Here is a 16,152-nt window from a genome sequence, read left to right on the forward strand (position 1 = left end):
TAAAGCCTCCCAGTGGAGGAATAAAGATGAATTATTTTTGCTTTATAGTCTTAGAGTTGTTAGAAATTGGTGTTGATGAAAATAATGACTAATGAAGCAAGCATTGGTATGTGTTGCTGAGACCTTTGAGACTATTCCTTTTCAGTTTTTCCATTGTGGCCTAAGAATATTCTATCTGCTATTTGAAGAAGTCATGTTTGAGACAAATTAAATTTTCGGGTCAAGAAATATTTACTTGATTAAGCATACATTACTTTTGTGATAACTGCCTCATATTCCCAAGTCAACAAGCCTTCTCAGAAGAGGTCAGGGAGTTTCCTGTATTGTTTAATTGCCTTTAACCAATGGAAGCTTGTCATGAATGGGGTCTAAAGGGAGCCTGACCTCATCTCCCAAGGTGAAGAAGTGATTGTCTACACCATCATAAGACAAAGATGTTACTATTCATTGCAGTCCCTCAGATTATTTCATAGATGTTACTTCAGTTCCTCAGATTTTATTATTAGTGCTATCAATTTTTAAGTCCAAACTTGCAAAATAAGATCACCACACCCCTGTGAGATAGCAAGTGTTATTTCCATTCTCAGTTGCAGATTCCAGTTGAGTATTAATGCCTGTTTTGCCTGAGGATGAAGATGATGATCTGTATTTCTTAACTTTTTAGCCAGTTTTCCTTAATTACATTAGCATTTTTTAGGTTCAGAGAGTTTTTGAGAGGACGCACTCTTATCAGGGACTACTAAGACCAGGACTTACTCTGCATCTTGAACCACTCTGCCTCTTGTCATTAGTTTTCAACCTACGTTGTTCTTTCTCAGTACACATCCCTGGGATCGGTTTTTAAACACTTACCTTTTCCCTTTCCTTCTCTCTTAGATGTCTTTTTTCTTTGGCTTCATAAAGAAAAGAAAGGGGATCGTCGGCAGTTTTGATTTACATATCTGATGGAATGTTTCATTTTAGTGGCAGGGATTGGCTTGCATGAGGGTATCTTTCTAACAAAACAAATTTGTTAACATCACTCATTTGCTTAAAAGCCTGATAAAGTCAGCATCATTTGAAAGCTTGACAGGTACTAGGTACCTTCTACGTGCTTTTGTGTATTCATGTAAATCCCTAAGGTAGGTGTTTTTTTCGAGACAGAGTGCAGTGGCACAAGCTCAGCTCACTGCAACCTCTGCCTCCTGGGTTCAAGTGATTCTTGTGCCTCAACCTCCCGAGTAACTGGGATTACAGGTGTGCGCCACCACGCCCATCTAATTTTTAAAAATATTTTTAGTAGAGATGGGGTTTCACCATGTTGTCCAGGCTGGTCTCGAACTCTTGACCCCAAGTGATCAGCCTGCCTTGGCCCCTAAGGTAGGGTTTTTTTTTTTTTTTTTTTAAAGTTCAGCTTTTTATTGAACACGTTATAAAAGAGGTTTAGTCAAAAAGACCAAAGCCCATGTCATCATCAGACTCCTCGGATTCTTCTTTCTTTGCTTCCACTTTCTTCTCCTCAGCTGGAGCAGCAGCAGTGGAGGGGGCAGGACCTCCTGCTGGTGCAGCACCAGCTGCTGGAGCAGGTCCACCGGCCCCTACATTGCAGATGAGGCTCCCAATGTTGATGTTGGCCAGGGCCTTTGCAAACAAGCCAGGCCAAAAAGGTTCGACATTTACACCGGCTGCTTTAATGAGGGCATTGATCTTTTCCTCCGTGACTGTCACCTCATCGTCGTGCAGAATGAGGGCGGAGTAGATGCAGGCGAGCTCGGAGACGGACGCCATGGCGCGGGCGAGTGTAGGGCTGGCGCTGCCGGGCGCGGTGCTAGTCGCCGGATGAAGTGAGGGCCTCACCCCAACGCGGCCTTAGCTTCCTCGGAAGGACCGAGCACCTTGGCGGCAGCTGAGGAAAAAGCAAGGTAGGGGTTTTATCATACCATTTCATTCAGGGGAAAAGGAATTTAGAAAAAATTTAAAGATGCTTGTGTAACGTCACACAACTGTTGTCAGTGCCAAGAGTCAAACCCAGGGTTCTGTGACTTCAAAGTTAATGTTTGTTCATTCATTTAGTCTCACCTCTCTAAACACTGTATATTTGCAGACATCTCCCAAATTCATATCTCTAGTCTAGACCTCCCTGAGCTCAAACTTGCTCACCCAGTTGCCTAGTCAGCATCTTCAGCTGAATGTCCCACAAATACTATATGTGAGATGTGTTCCAAAACTGATTTCTAATGCCTCTCCCCGCTACTACTCACCCAGTCATCACCTTCTCAGGTTGTGGCTGCTTCATCCTTCTAGTTATTGAGACCAAATACTTTGAGGTTATCCATGATTCCTTTATTTCTGACACTCCACATGCACTGCCAGTAAGTGTTGTTGCCTTTACCTTCAAAGGTATCACCATTGCCTCCACCATTACTACCTTAGTCCAAGTCACCATCTTCTGCCTGGATTACTACAGAGGTCTTATTATTGGTGACACTGTCTTCACCTTTGCTTCCCATCAGCCAGAGAGAGCTTTTTCTAACTCCAGTCAGACCTTGTCACTCTTCTGCTTAAACCCTCCAGTAGCTCCCCATCACCCTCAGAATTAGAGCCCTAGCAGATCTGGCCATGATACCTCTCTCATGTTACCTTCCATAGTATTCCCTCTTCCTAATCAGCTCTAGTCACATAGGCCTGCCTGCTCTCCTTGGATATACCAGGTACACTGCTGCCTCAGGGACTTTGCGCTTCATGGTCCCTCTTTCCGGAATGTTCTTTCTCCATATCTGCATGGCTCATTCTCTTATTTCTTTAAGTCTTTGAGCAAACGGTATCTTCTCAATGAGGCCTGCCCTGACCATCCTACTTGCTAGCACTCCTTATCTCTCTTACCCTATTTAATTTTCCTCCATTGCACTTATCACTTTCTAATAGATGGTACAATTTACCTATTAATGCATATTATCTATCTTCTCCACCTTCTAGGCTCCCATTCCCAAATGAAAGCTCCACAAGGACAAGGGTTTTTGTCTGCTTGGCCCATTGTTTGCCTGGCATTAGGTCAAGACCTGGCACGTTCTTGCTGACCAATAAAACCTGTGGAATGAATAAATTTACTCACAAAATATTAAGCTCTGTGCTGAGATTGAGGGATACAGGGACCATCTCTGGCTTTCAAGTTTTTAGTGGATTCTGCTTTTTAGGATTTCTACCTTTCAGTTAAAGGGAAATGAAGTTCTAGAGAGGTTGTAACCCCCAGTGGTGAAAGCAACCAGCATGTGTTGAGCAGTTGTTTTATACCAGATGTTTCATATGGAGCGATAATGTATTCATTCACACCTTACAACAATCCCATGAGGAATATGTTATCTGTGTTTTGCAGATGAGGAAACTGTGGTTTAGGGAAATTACGTACCTTCCTGAAAACCAGCTTCCCCGTAAGTGGTGTAAGGAAGAGTCAGACCCATATCTGTCTGTTGGTGGTGTTTTTTCACTGTGTCATGCTGCTTTTCTAACAGCTCCACCATTACCTGTAGGGTGAGCCCTGTTTCCTTCTCGCAGCATATGAGACCCTTCCCTGTCTGTATTCAGCCTGTTGGGCAAGCCTTCGTTTTTCTGGCTCCTCTGAGACACTGCCAACTCCAACTTCTCTATGAAGTCTTGCTTTTCATCTAAAAGACCATATGCTTGCAGTTTCACACCTCTGCAAAGTGTTTTCCCTCTAACTGAAATGCCTTTTCTTCCCTTTTCTGCTTGGTGAATCTATGCTTGTCCTTTGCATTCCAGCTCATGTGTTACTTCCATGAAGCCTTTTTTAGCTTCTCTCAGGGACATAGTGGGTCACTGCATGCTGCTTCCACAGAGTATCACCTGTTATTCCTACACTGTGTTCTAGTTAGTCTACCAGAAATGGGGCTTTCTTCTATTCTTTTTTGTTTTACCAATGCCTAGGACAGGGCCTAGACTATAGCATATACCAAGTAAATGTTTGTTTTGTGATGTAAAGGTGATTTGTGCAATAATGGGTAATGGAAACACTTAGGGATTTAGAATTTAAACATGGAAGAATGACAGGTATAATCTGATAAAAGTCTAAATGACACCTCAGAAATTCTCTGTAGATGAGGCGCTCATTCATGTATTCATGGCTATAAAATAGTTATTAAGTACATGGACTTAATGGGTTCAAAACCCAGTCCTTACATTTACTGCAGGTTTAATGTTAAATTATTTACCTCTCTGAGCCTCTTCTTCATCTATGAAATGGAGGATAATATTGTACTTACCTAACAGTGTTGGCAGGAGGATTTAATGACAGAGCCTGCCGCATATTGAACATTAAGTAAATATATATAATTACAGCAAAGTTTTCTGGAGGAGTTAGTATTTGTACTACATGGTCTTGGATCTAAATTGCATTGGATACATTGAATGGAATACTAAACTAAGGACATCGGTCATTAAAAACTAGGGAAGCCCATGGTTTTTGATTTCTTATGGGTTCATCCTTCAGAGTGATTCCTACCACTCATCTTTTTTCCCTAGGTAAAAAAGCCCCATTTGAAGTTATAAGTTGAAAATTTTAAACATTTAAGCAAAGAGGATTTAGAAATTGTTATTATGACGGAGGAAACAGAACCTGGGAACTGTATGTTTCTTCAGAACGACTTAATTACAGGCAGTGACAACTTTGTTGTTTATGAGATGGATTGTTTTACGAAATAGAGCATTTGATTGTAAGAACTGAATCCTGCCCAGGATCTGTCTGGAGGGCCCTGTGATGTGGTATTCACATGACAGAATTATATTTAGAGAGTCCTCTAGGAAAAGTTTAGAACCATGCAAATGTACATGTCTAGCTGCAATCCAATTTTACATTAATCTAGTGTCCGGCCGTTTGTACTCTGTGCATTGTTAGATAGCTTCCTAGGCTGGCAATAATTAAAGGGTTTAGATTAAATAGATGTAATGTGAAGTCTGTGACATTTGAGGTTAGGTTAGCTAGCTTAATACCAGGTGTTTGGAGGCTGGGGATATTTTTCGTGCTTATAAGTCTCCGTGCCAAATTTTTATTCTAGAAATTGGCCTGAGAGGGCATGTTGAGAAATCGAATGCAGAAGTAAACAATGACTTCAGAAATCAGCTTGGAAGTCAGGGATTTATTTTCTGTGTCTTGCACTATTAATATACAGTTGACCCTTGAACAATGCAGGGGTTAGGGACGCTAACCCCTGTGCAGTCAAAAATCTGAATATAACTTTTGGCTCCCACAAAACTTAACTACTAGTAGCCTACTTGACTGGAAGCCCTACTGATAACCTAAATGGTCAATCAATGCATATTTTGTATAAGTATTATATACTATATTCTCATAATAAAATAAAGTAGAGAAAAGATGTTATTAAAATCATAAGGAAGAGAAAATATATTTACTGTTCATTAAGTGGAGGTGGATCATTACAAAGGTTTTCTTCATCATTTTCACATTGAGTAGGCTGAGAAGGAGGAGGAAAAGGAGGAGTTGATCTTGCTGTCTCAGGGGTGGCAGAGATGGAGGAGGTGAAAGGGGAGGCAGGAGAGGCAGGGACATTCAGTATAACTTTGCAAAAATACATCATAATTTCTGTCTGAATTTTTGCTTTGTCATTTATCTAAAAATGTTTGTATATGGTACCAATTTGCAAGTTTCAGCATCCAGATCGTAGAATGGTCCATGTTGTAAAAGAAGCCCAAAGCAGTCTTGAATGATCAGAATCTTCTGGCAGATTATCTACTGTCAGTTTGTTTTCTGGCATTTCCATGTCCTCTTCATCATTTGGCATTGGTTTGGAAGCACTCATCTTTATCCAGTTGCCTTCTGTTTAATTCCTCTGGTGTGGTGTGTCTATTAGCTTTTGAATTTCTCCAAGATCCATATCTTGAAACCCTTTACCCACCCTGCCCCACCTGCTCCTTTTTGCCATATCTGCAGTCTCTTTCATGGTTTCCTTGATAGGCTCTGTCATAAATTCTGGGAAGTCATGCACAACATCTGAACACAGTTTTCTCCAGCAGGAAGTTATTTTTTCAGTTTTGATGGCTTTCACTGCTTTTTGTGTAACAGTGATAGCATCTTCAGTGGTGTAATCCTTCCAGACTTACATTATGTTCCCTATGTTGGGGTTCTCCTCATAGCACTGACAGTCCTTTCCATAGAGTACTGTGTGTAATGAGCCTTAAAAGTCTTTATGATCCCATGATCTAGAGGCCGAATTAGAGACACTGTGTTTGGAAGCAAGTAGACCACTTCATTGTCCAATATCAAAAGAACTTTTAAAAGGCAGTCTTATTGACAGGTACTTCCTGACTTCAAGGACAGAGCATTGATGGAACCAATCCAGAAAAAGGGTTGTCACTGTCCAGGCCTTCTTGTTGTAAAGTTAAAAAACTGGCAGCTGAGGCTGGGCGCGGTGGCTCACGCATGTAATCCCAGCACTTAGGGAGGCCGAGGCGGGCGGATCACGAGGTCAGGAGATAGAGATCATCGTGGCTAACACGGTGAAACCCCGTCTCTACTAAAAATACAAAAAATTAGCCGGATGTGGTGGTGGGCGCCTGCAGTCCCAGCTACTCGGGAGGCTGAGGCAGGAGAATGGCGCGAACCCGGGAGGCAGAGCTTGCAGTGAGCCGAGATCAGCCACTGCACTCCAGCTTGGGTGAAAGAGCCAGACTCTGTCTCAAAAAAAACAAAAAAAAACCTGGCAGCTGATGTTTATCGTTTCCCTTCAAGGCTTGGGCATCAGCAGCTTTATAGATAAGGGCAGTCTAGGTCCTAAACCCAACTGCATTTGCACAGAACAGTAGAAGTCGCCTATCTCTACCTTAAATCCTGGTAATTCCTTCTCTTCCTTACTAATGTCCTTTGTGGCATTTTTTCCCAGAATAGGGCACTTCCGTCTACATTGAAAACCTGTTCAGGTAGGTATCCTTTCTCTTAAATGATTTTCTTAATGGCACCTGGGAACTCATCTGCTGCCTCTTGGTTGGCAGAAGCTGCTTCTCCTGTTATCTTGACATTTCTTAAACCAAACCTCTTTCTAAAATTATCAAACCATCATTTGCTAGCATTAAATCCTCTAGCTTTAGATCCTTCATCTTCCTTTTGCTTTAAGTTGTCATGCAATGACATCACTTTTTCTCAAATCATACTATAGTCCACAGGTATGCCTTTCTTATAGCAATCCTGCACCCACATAAAAGCTGCATTTTCAATATGAGATAAAAAGATGTTTTGTTAAAAGTGCATTGTGTTTTGTGTCTGCTGGCATAGCTGTAGTGACAGCTTCATGAATTTTGTTTTCTTTGTTTTACAATGATTCTTACTCCAGATTCATGTATCTCAAAATGGTGGGCAACCACAGCTGGAGACCTCAGTCACATATCAAGCAATTCACTTTTTTCCTGTAACGTCATGACTTTTCTCTGCTTCTTGGGGTCCTTTCCAGCATCACTAGTGGCACTTCATATGGGTTCCATGGTGTTATTAAATATTTACAGTATTGTACTAAACGTGATGAAAAAACACGCTAGACCTGGCCGGGCCTGGTGGCTCAACGCCTGTAATCCCTGCGCTTTGAGAGGCCGAGGCAGGTGGATCACGAGATCAGGAGATTGAGACCATCCCGGCTAACACGGTGAAACTCTGTCTCTACAAAAAATACAAAAAAATAAAAAAAAAATAGCTGGATGTGGTGGTGGGCACCTGTAGTCCCAGCTACTCGGGAGGCTGAGCCAGGAGAATCACTTGAACCCGGGAGGTGGAGGTTGCAATGAGCTGAGATTGCACCACTGCACTGCAGCCTGGGCAACAGAATGAGACTCCATCTCAAAAAAAAAAAAAAAAAAAAAAAGAAAAAAGAAAAATATGCCAGACCTGTGAGAGATCACTTACTGCTGTGATGAGCAATTCACGGGAGAGACAGACTGCTCCCATGGAGATGATTAATGTCACATGTTGTTTTAAGCCAATCCTCCAAACAAACTCATCTCAATAGCAACAGAAGTGGCTACGAAATTATTATAGTAAGTAGTACAGCATGCACTACAGTTAATTTTATACTGTTCTGATTTCATCCTGCATCTTTACAATTGTTTACATTTCTCCTGACTGCTGATGGTGCCATGTATGGTCTGTGTTTGTGTGTGTAGGTTTTGATAAATTTTAACTTTTTATAATTTGTGTATATTTTATGGTAGTGAATGATATATTTAATAGACTACCGTCTCTCTATATTTTACCATTCATGACACACACCTAACTTAAAAATTTTGAGGCCGAGTGCGGTGGGTCACACCTGTAATACTAGCACTTTGGGAGGCTGAGGCGAGTGGATCACAAGGTCAAGAGATCGAGACCACCCTGGCCAACATGGTGAAACTCCGTCTCTACTAAAAATACAAAAATTAGCTGGGCGTGATGGCGAACGCCTGTAGTCCCAGCTACTCAGGAGGCTGAGGGAGGAGAATCACTTGAACCCGGGAGGCGGAAGTTGCAGTAAGCCGAGATTGAGCCACTGCACTCCAGCCTGGCGACAGAGTGAGACTCCATCTCAAAAAAAAAAAAAAAAATTGAAAATATTTTCAAGTTATGCGGTTTGAGTTTTTCAAATTTTTGTAAATCTCTAAATTTTTTTTCCAATATGTTTATTGCAGAAAATTTGTGTATAAACAGACCTACACAGTTCAAATTTGTGATTCCAGGGTCAACTGTACTTGTAGAAATACCACAAATTACAGATGAAACAAAGTATTCTTCCTTTCATTAAAACATACTGTGTTTAACTGCTAGAGATACAACAGTGAACAAGATGGAAATGGTCCCTTCTGTCATGGAAGTCATAGTTTAATGGATATAGCAGACAACAAATAAATAGGCAACACATATGTATTTACCTAATACGGTGCAGAGATTGAGGCTAATTGGTCTCTTAACACAGATAAGGTGGTCAGAGAAAGCCTTTCTGAGGAGTTGAGATTCAAGGTGTAGGCTTCCAGGAAGTCAGGCTTGTGAAGGAAGAGCGTTACAGAGAGGGGCTCAGCATGTGCAGAAGCCCTGAGAGGGAAAGAGCTTGACCTTTGCCTTTTCAGAAAGAAACAGAGGCAAGGGCCAGGTCACACAGGGGCTCATATCCATGGTGTGGAATCTGGGGTTTATTCTGAATGCATAGGAAGACACTGAAGAGTTTTAAAACTCAACAGGGCCCAATGTTTGTATTATATGGAAAGTGGACTGGAAGGAATAGATAGAGCAGGAGTGGAAGCAGGAGACCGCTAGGAAGTCCTTGTGTAAGATGAGAAGTGATGGTGGCCTGGACCAGAATGGTCAAGGTGGAGAGAGACGGAGGATTCATTCAGATCATACTTGGATGGTAGAACTCATGGAGCTGTTGGATTGGGTGTGGGGAGTGAGGGAGACAGAGAAGTCAAGGATGAGTCCCAAGTTCCTAACTTGAGGAATGAGGTGGATGGGAGTGCCATTAGCCGACATAAATTATCTGAAGGAAATAGAGAAGGACATGCAACAAAGGCCGAAGGAAATTTGAAGGTTGGCAACACTTATAGAGTCTAGCCACCCACATGTTTTTATTCCCATTCTCTTGCTTCTTACCAAAATAAAAGCTTTTCATCTGCTGCAGACTCTTTGAACACAGTGCAGCCTCTGTGTCATCAATAATTTATGCAGTGTTCTCAAGTAAAAGCGTTAGTGTCCACGGCCTTGTGATTCTGATCTGGTTTCCCAGAAATATTTCACAGGGCAGATATGAAAGAGAAGATTTAAAAACAAATAAACTCCATAACTTATTGCTGTGGTGCAATGTAAAGGGCCGTAATTAAGTTATCCCCAGCATCATTCTCCTTTTTGTAGGTGTGTATTTCAACTAGAAAGATTATCTTTCCTCCAGAACCTGTTGTACTAGTGCCTGAACCCTATTTATAGGAAACCAAACAGGTTGATTGATAACTTTTGCTTTCAGCTGATTTTTTTTTTTCCCTATGCACCACCAGAAAGGATTTTGGAGTTATACCTTTGCAACTTTCAGTCTGACACTGGTAGTTACTTGTTTCAGGAAGGTGATTATTCTTATCAGGTGTCATTCTTTTAATAATAAATAACTTTTTTTGTTATAAATAAAATATCTTCACTGTAGACAAATTGGAAAGTAGAGAATTTGTACACAACCACTCACAATCCCAGTGCCAAGAAGTAACATTCTCTTCCATTCTTTAAAAAATCTAGGGCTGGGCATTGGCTTACGCCTATAATCCCAGCACTTTGGGAGGCTGAGGCAGGTGGATCACGAGGTCAGGAGATTGAGACCATCCTGGCTAACATGGTGAAACCCTGTCTCTACTAAAAATACAAAAAATTAGCTGGGCGTGGTGGCGGGCGCCTGTAGTCCCAGCTACTCGGGAGGCTGAGGCAGGAGAATGGCATGAACCCGGGAGGCGGAGCTTGCAGTGAGCTGAGATCACGCCACTGCACTGCAGCCTGGGCGACACAGTGAAATTATGTCTCAAAAAACAAAACAAAACAAAAAAATCTAGTCAGTGTGATGCTTCATACTTTATGTGCAGTTTTATATCCTCATTTTTCTACTTAACATTCTATTATGACTCTTTTCTATATCATATCGACTGTTACTCAAAGACAACATTTTAAATGGCTATATGATATTCCATTGCATGGAATACTTAATCATTTTCCTGTTGTTGAGCATTTAAGTTGTTTGTTGTTCTTCATAGAGAAATTTTAAATTAAGGAAAAAAAGCCAGACAGTTTTTACAGAGCACATTGTTTTAATGAAAGAAACTAAATTTTCTACTCAAACCAAAATAATTTGTAAAAACTACTGTCTACTCCAGGCAGCTATAGAATAATAATGATCAGGGCATGAGAACAATTGCACTAAAAACCCTAGTCTCCTGACAAGCCATTTCCGGGCTCTCAACTCTTGCAGTGTTTTTCGATGCTCTCGAAGGTGTCAGAGTTAAACACGGACCACTCTTGCTAGGGAAGTCAGCTCTGTTACTCGTGGGGATCTTTGCCCTCGTCCTTTGAAGCTTTTCAGCATTTCCATTTGTTGCTTGTACCTCTGGATCTTGCCTTGCAACAATGACTAGAACTAGGGAAAGATAGGCACAACTCTCTTACCACAGCTTTGAGCTGCCAAATTTGCACTGCTTTATCCTGTTCCCAGCCCTCCACTGTGCCAGTCCCTTGGGTCTCAGCAGGCCACCTCCTTCTGGCCACCAGCAACTGTTGATTGAGCACTTTCCAAGTTCCAGAAACTGGCTAGATGTTGGGAATAGAATGGTCAGATAGATGCAGATGCTCTTATAGTTTATGATTGGTGGGAAGTAATTACATGGGAGGGAAGATAGAGAGTTATGTATGGTGTGGGAGAGTGATGTACTAAAAGAGAGGTCTAGACAGTTTTTTTTTTTTTTTTTTTTTTTTTTTTAAGATAGAGTCTTGCTCTGTTACCCAGGCTGGAGTGGGATCTCTGCTCATTGCAACCTCCGCCTCCTGGGTTCAAGCGATTCTCTTGTCTCAGCCTCCCGAGTAGCTGGGATTACAGGCATGTGCCACCAGGCCTGGCTAATTTTTGTATTTTTAGTAGAGATGGGATTTCACCATGTTGGCCAAGCTAGTCTCAAACTCCTGACCTCAGGTGATCCGCCCACCTTGGCCTCCCAAAGTGCTGGGATTACAGGCATGAGCCACCATATCTGCCCGTCTAGACAGTTTTGACCTTAGCTAGCTTTCCCACACTCTGAGCACTCTCTACATACTGTGTTTTAAAACCTGTGCACACACCCCTTTAGGTATGATCTGCTTTTGTTAAAACTGTAAAATAAACACAAAAGAACACAGCCAGTGAAGTGGAGGCATTGTTCAGCAAGGTTGTGTCTCTCTACCAGCCTCCATTCTTGGAATTGTCAAGCTGGTCTCGTGTTGCAGCACAAGTCTCTTAAAATCCTTCAGAGATCAGGAACTGCTCTTTCTTATTGCTGTGCCTGTGACACAATGCATCACACATGCATCCTGGAGGTGGAGGTAGGTAGAGTTGAGCTGATAATTTACTTAGCAAGTGACATTTATTGTTGAGTTTTCCTCTTCTTAAAAGGACCCCATGAACACAGAATATAAGTGAATTCTGCCTTTGTTAGGCCATTCCTTTATCACACTTTGTCTGTGCTATAAATGTGCTATGCTTGAGGTGTAGGCTTTGGTTTTTGGTTTATTTGGTAATTTGACAAATATGTCTTCATGGGTGAAGAACAGAACAGTTTCACCTGCTAAGTTTCACCTGCTACGTGAGCATTTCCCCAGCACATTGTTTTTTAAAAACAACCAGTATCTGACAGATGTTTGTTACTGAACTCTCTGCTGGACATGCCAGGAAAATGCAGCAAATACATTTGGATTTCAGTAATACATCCATCTCATGATATTTCTTTACAAAGATGTAGAAAGGGCTACATACAAGGAAAAGCAGATGAATTAGGAATATTAGGCATTGTGTGTGGTGGTAATGTGGTATAGGGATCCCCAGTCATGCATTCATTGGTTCTAAGTTAACATTTTTCCTCCACTTCTTATTAAATACATGGCCTTGGACAATTTAATTGAAGTAATCAGAATTATGTATAATAGTGATTAATAGTCACCCAGTAATTGCTCAATTACTAAAAAGTAATTCACTATACCAAGGATTCAGTTTGATTGATTTAATCCTCTGTGACATGTGGGTACTGTTGTTATCCCCCAATTTATTTATTTATTTATTTATTTTCTGCTCCTTAATTTTTTTATTTTATTTTTTAACATGGAGTCTTGCCGTGTTGCCCAGGCTGTAGTGCAGTGGCATGATCTCAGCTTACTGCAACCTCCGTCTCCCGAGTTCAAGCAATTCTCCTCCCTCAGCCTCCCAAGTAGCTGGGATTACAGGTGTATGACACCAAACCTGGCTAATTTTTTGTATTTTTACTAGAGACAGGGTTTCGACTTGTTAGCCAGGCTGGTCTCGAACTCCTGACCTCAGGTGATCCGCCTGCCTCGGCCTCCCAAAGTGCTGGGATTATGCCCCAACTTACACGTGAAGAAACTTAGGTGCAGATAAATTGAGTGAACAATCCCAGATTGCACAACTTCTCTTTGCTGGACCCAGGATTTGCACTCAGGTCGTTGTCACCAATAACCTATGCTCCAACCACTACACTCTAACCTTTGTAAGTCCTTATTTGCTCAGTTGGGTAGTGGGAATTTATTTATCTGATAAAATATTAGGTGCTTTTGGTGTTCATATTTGGGTAAATTACAAGTCTCCCCCTTTCTGGTACTATTGCTTCTTTTTATTGAAACTGGCAGCAGGACTTCTTGTTCCAGCTTAATTAACCAGGTGTATTAGTCAGGGTTCCCTAGAGGGACAGAACTAATAGGATAGATATACGTATATACATACAGGCGAGTTTATTAACTATTAACTTACACGATCACAAGGTCCCACAGTAGGCTGTCTGCAAGCTTGAGCAAGAACAGCCAGTTTGAGTCTCAAAACTGAAGAACTTGGAGTCCGATATTTGAGGGCAGGAAGCATCCAGCTTCCCGAAAGATGAAGGCTGGGAGGTGAGGCCAGTCTTGTCTTTTCATGTTTTTCTGCCTGGTTTATATTCACTGGCAGCTGATTAGATTGTACCCACCAGATTAAGGGTGGGTCTGCCTTCTCAAGCCCACTGACTCAAATGTTAATCTCCTTTGGCAACACCCACACAGACACACCCAGAATCAATACTTTGCATGCTTCAATCCAACCAAGTTGACACTCAGCATTAACCATCACACTAAGTGAGAAGGGAAAGCTGTGCCAGGTGATAAAAGGGTTTCTGTGCAGTGCTGCTGAATATATTTCTTGCTCAGAGTTATGAGAGTTATGTGAGATTAAAGAAGATAAAATAGGCCAGGCACGGTGGCTCACGCCTGTAACCAGCACTTTGGGAGGCTGAGGCGGGCGGATCACATGAGGTTGGACGTTTAAGACCAGCCTGATCAACATGGAGAAACCCTGTCTCTACTAAAAAAAAATACAAAATTAGCTGGGTGTGGTGGCACATGCCTGTAATCCCAGCTACTTGGGAGCCTGAGGCAGGAGAATCACTTGAACTTGGGAGGTGGAGGTTGCAGTGAGCCAAGATTGCACTATTGCACTATAGCCTGGGCAACAAGAACGAAACTCCGTCTCAAAAAAAAAATAAAAATAAATAATAAAAAATAAAAATAAAGAAGATAAACTAAAAGAAAGTGTAAAGTAGAAAGGATCTTTTGCAAGATCTTTACACAAGGATCTTGAAGAAATATGGCCAATCTATTGACTTTAAAGCTGAGTAAAATTTTACTAAGTTGTAATTGTTCATAAAACACAGGATCAATATGAAAATAGGATTTGTAATTATTAAGTGTTTCTCTTTTTTGATAATTGGCTTCCTCTTAAGAATTATGATGCTCAATTACACATATAAGAGATTACATTTATAAGAGATTCCTTTACATCAAGGTCACCCTGAGGGAGGATTCTGTTGGTGTATTGAAGGGTCCTAGCTCTGATCCTGCCCATTTCAATATAGTGTCAGTATCTGAGATAAAGTCAGTGGTTATCTGTTTGTGGATGATCTAAAGCTGTAGATTTAGTTTTCATTGAGTCTTTATATTTTTTCTCTAATGATTTTGAAAGGTAGACTATTTAAAATGTAATTATTTTAAATTGTGGCCTATTTAAAGGTTTTCACATACATACTTAGAGCTGTATTTCATTACCTAATTTATGTCATTATACTTATGTATTCAAGTAGAATAACTCCATTTATTCTTCATGTATCTGAAAGTGACTTTCTTTTGCCTGCATCTTTAAGTGATAGCTAACCCAGTATAAAACTAAAACTAGATTTGAAAATTCCTTAGGTCAAGGACTGTTTCTTTTGTTACCCTGTTTTTCACATGGTGCTCAACCTTATGTTTTGGATATAATTGATACTCTTTCCATATTGTTGATTCATTGTGAATTTTTAAAAACTAAGAACTAAGACTTAGGAAGTTTTAAGATACTTGTTTACATGCTGTGAGTTAGGGCTTCTCCTAATAAAAGAGTGTATGATTGAGTTATGTGCTAACGTGTTTATGCTTGATTAGTTGACTTCAAGTGCTCAAACACAGCAAATTGCCCAGTTGAAGATGTCTAACATTATTAGTTATTAAGCTATTTCAGACCCATACTAAATCATCCATTTGAATATAGTACAAGAAACTTCTTTATTGGGACTTATTTTTCCTCTTTACAAAATACCCTTGAAAAGAGATAGTGATGTAGTAGAGTGAGGGAACCTGAGTTCCTTGACTATGTACTATATGAACATGGGCCTGTCATATTAATTTTCTGGGACTAAAAATTTGTACTATAAAGTAAAAGTTACAGATCAAAATCCCTTTCTATTTTTTTCAGTTACCACCTGTAAAGTCTGGTAGTTATAGTAATCCTACCTGAGTGGGATGTTTTGCAGAACCTCAGTTGATTCCACTCCTCTGTCTTAGGATAATGACTGTTTCTTGTGTGGGGGCCACAGATGCCAGGATTTAGATGTGCTATCATTAGAAAGCAAACTAATTTTTCACAGGTTTCTACTTTTTAATTCTTTATCTTTATATTTGCTAGTGGGTGTCAAGAGAATCAAGAATATTGATTAACCTATGTGAATGAGAAGTTGGAAACACATGTGTTTTGCCGTTTGAAACTCAGTTGTTCTTTAGCCAGTCAAGTTATCTATCTAAATAAGATAGGGAATTCAATAACACATTTGCTTTGTGCACAAGAGCTGTTATTTCCTATACTGTTTGTATGATGATTTTTTTATGTTTATTTTCCAGTGAAATATAAACATGATTTTTTAAAGCTTTATTTGTCTTTGGAAATTAATGATCAGTTTGCATAAAAGCACTTGATCTGGAAAACTTCAAATATGTTCTATTTAATACCATCTGCTATATATCTTTTCTATTGGTTGTTATGGAGACTTATTTTTCATAAAGGGACATGGTGCTGCTTTACTTGAAGATTGAATTTGCTTTGATTTCATAGTTCATTATGGTAA

At 40.5% G+C, this 16,152-nt stretch overlaps 1 protein-coding gene and 1 pseudogene across 9 annotated transcripts in view; one reads left to right on the top strand and one right to left on the bottom strand.

The window, feature by feature from the left end:
* ST7 (suppression of tumorigenicity 7) overlaps positions 1-16,152 on the top strand; it is a 277,885-nt gene that overhangs the window by 90,602 nt on the left and 171,131 nt on the right. The window lies entirely within an intron of this gene.
* Positions 1,366-1,895, bottom strand: LOC100599102 (annotated as a pseudogene). Its single transcript, XR_004033063.1, has one exon. The product of XR_004033063.1 is annotated as a 60S acidic ribosomal protein P1 pseudogene (transcript).

The sequence above is a fragment of the Nomascus leucogenys genome, chromosome 13 (genome assembly GCF_006542625.1).
Source record: "Nomascus leucogenys isolate Asia chromosome 13, Asia_NLE_v1, whole genome shotgun sequence".
NCBI lineage: Eukaryota > Metazoa > Chordata > Mammalia > Primates > Hylobatidae > Nomascus > Nomascus leucogenys.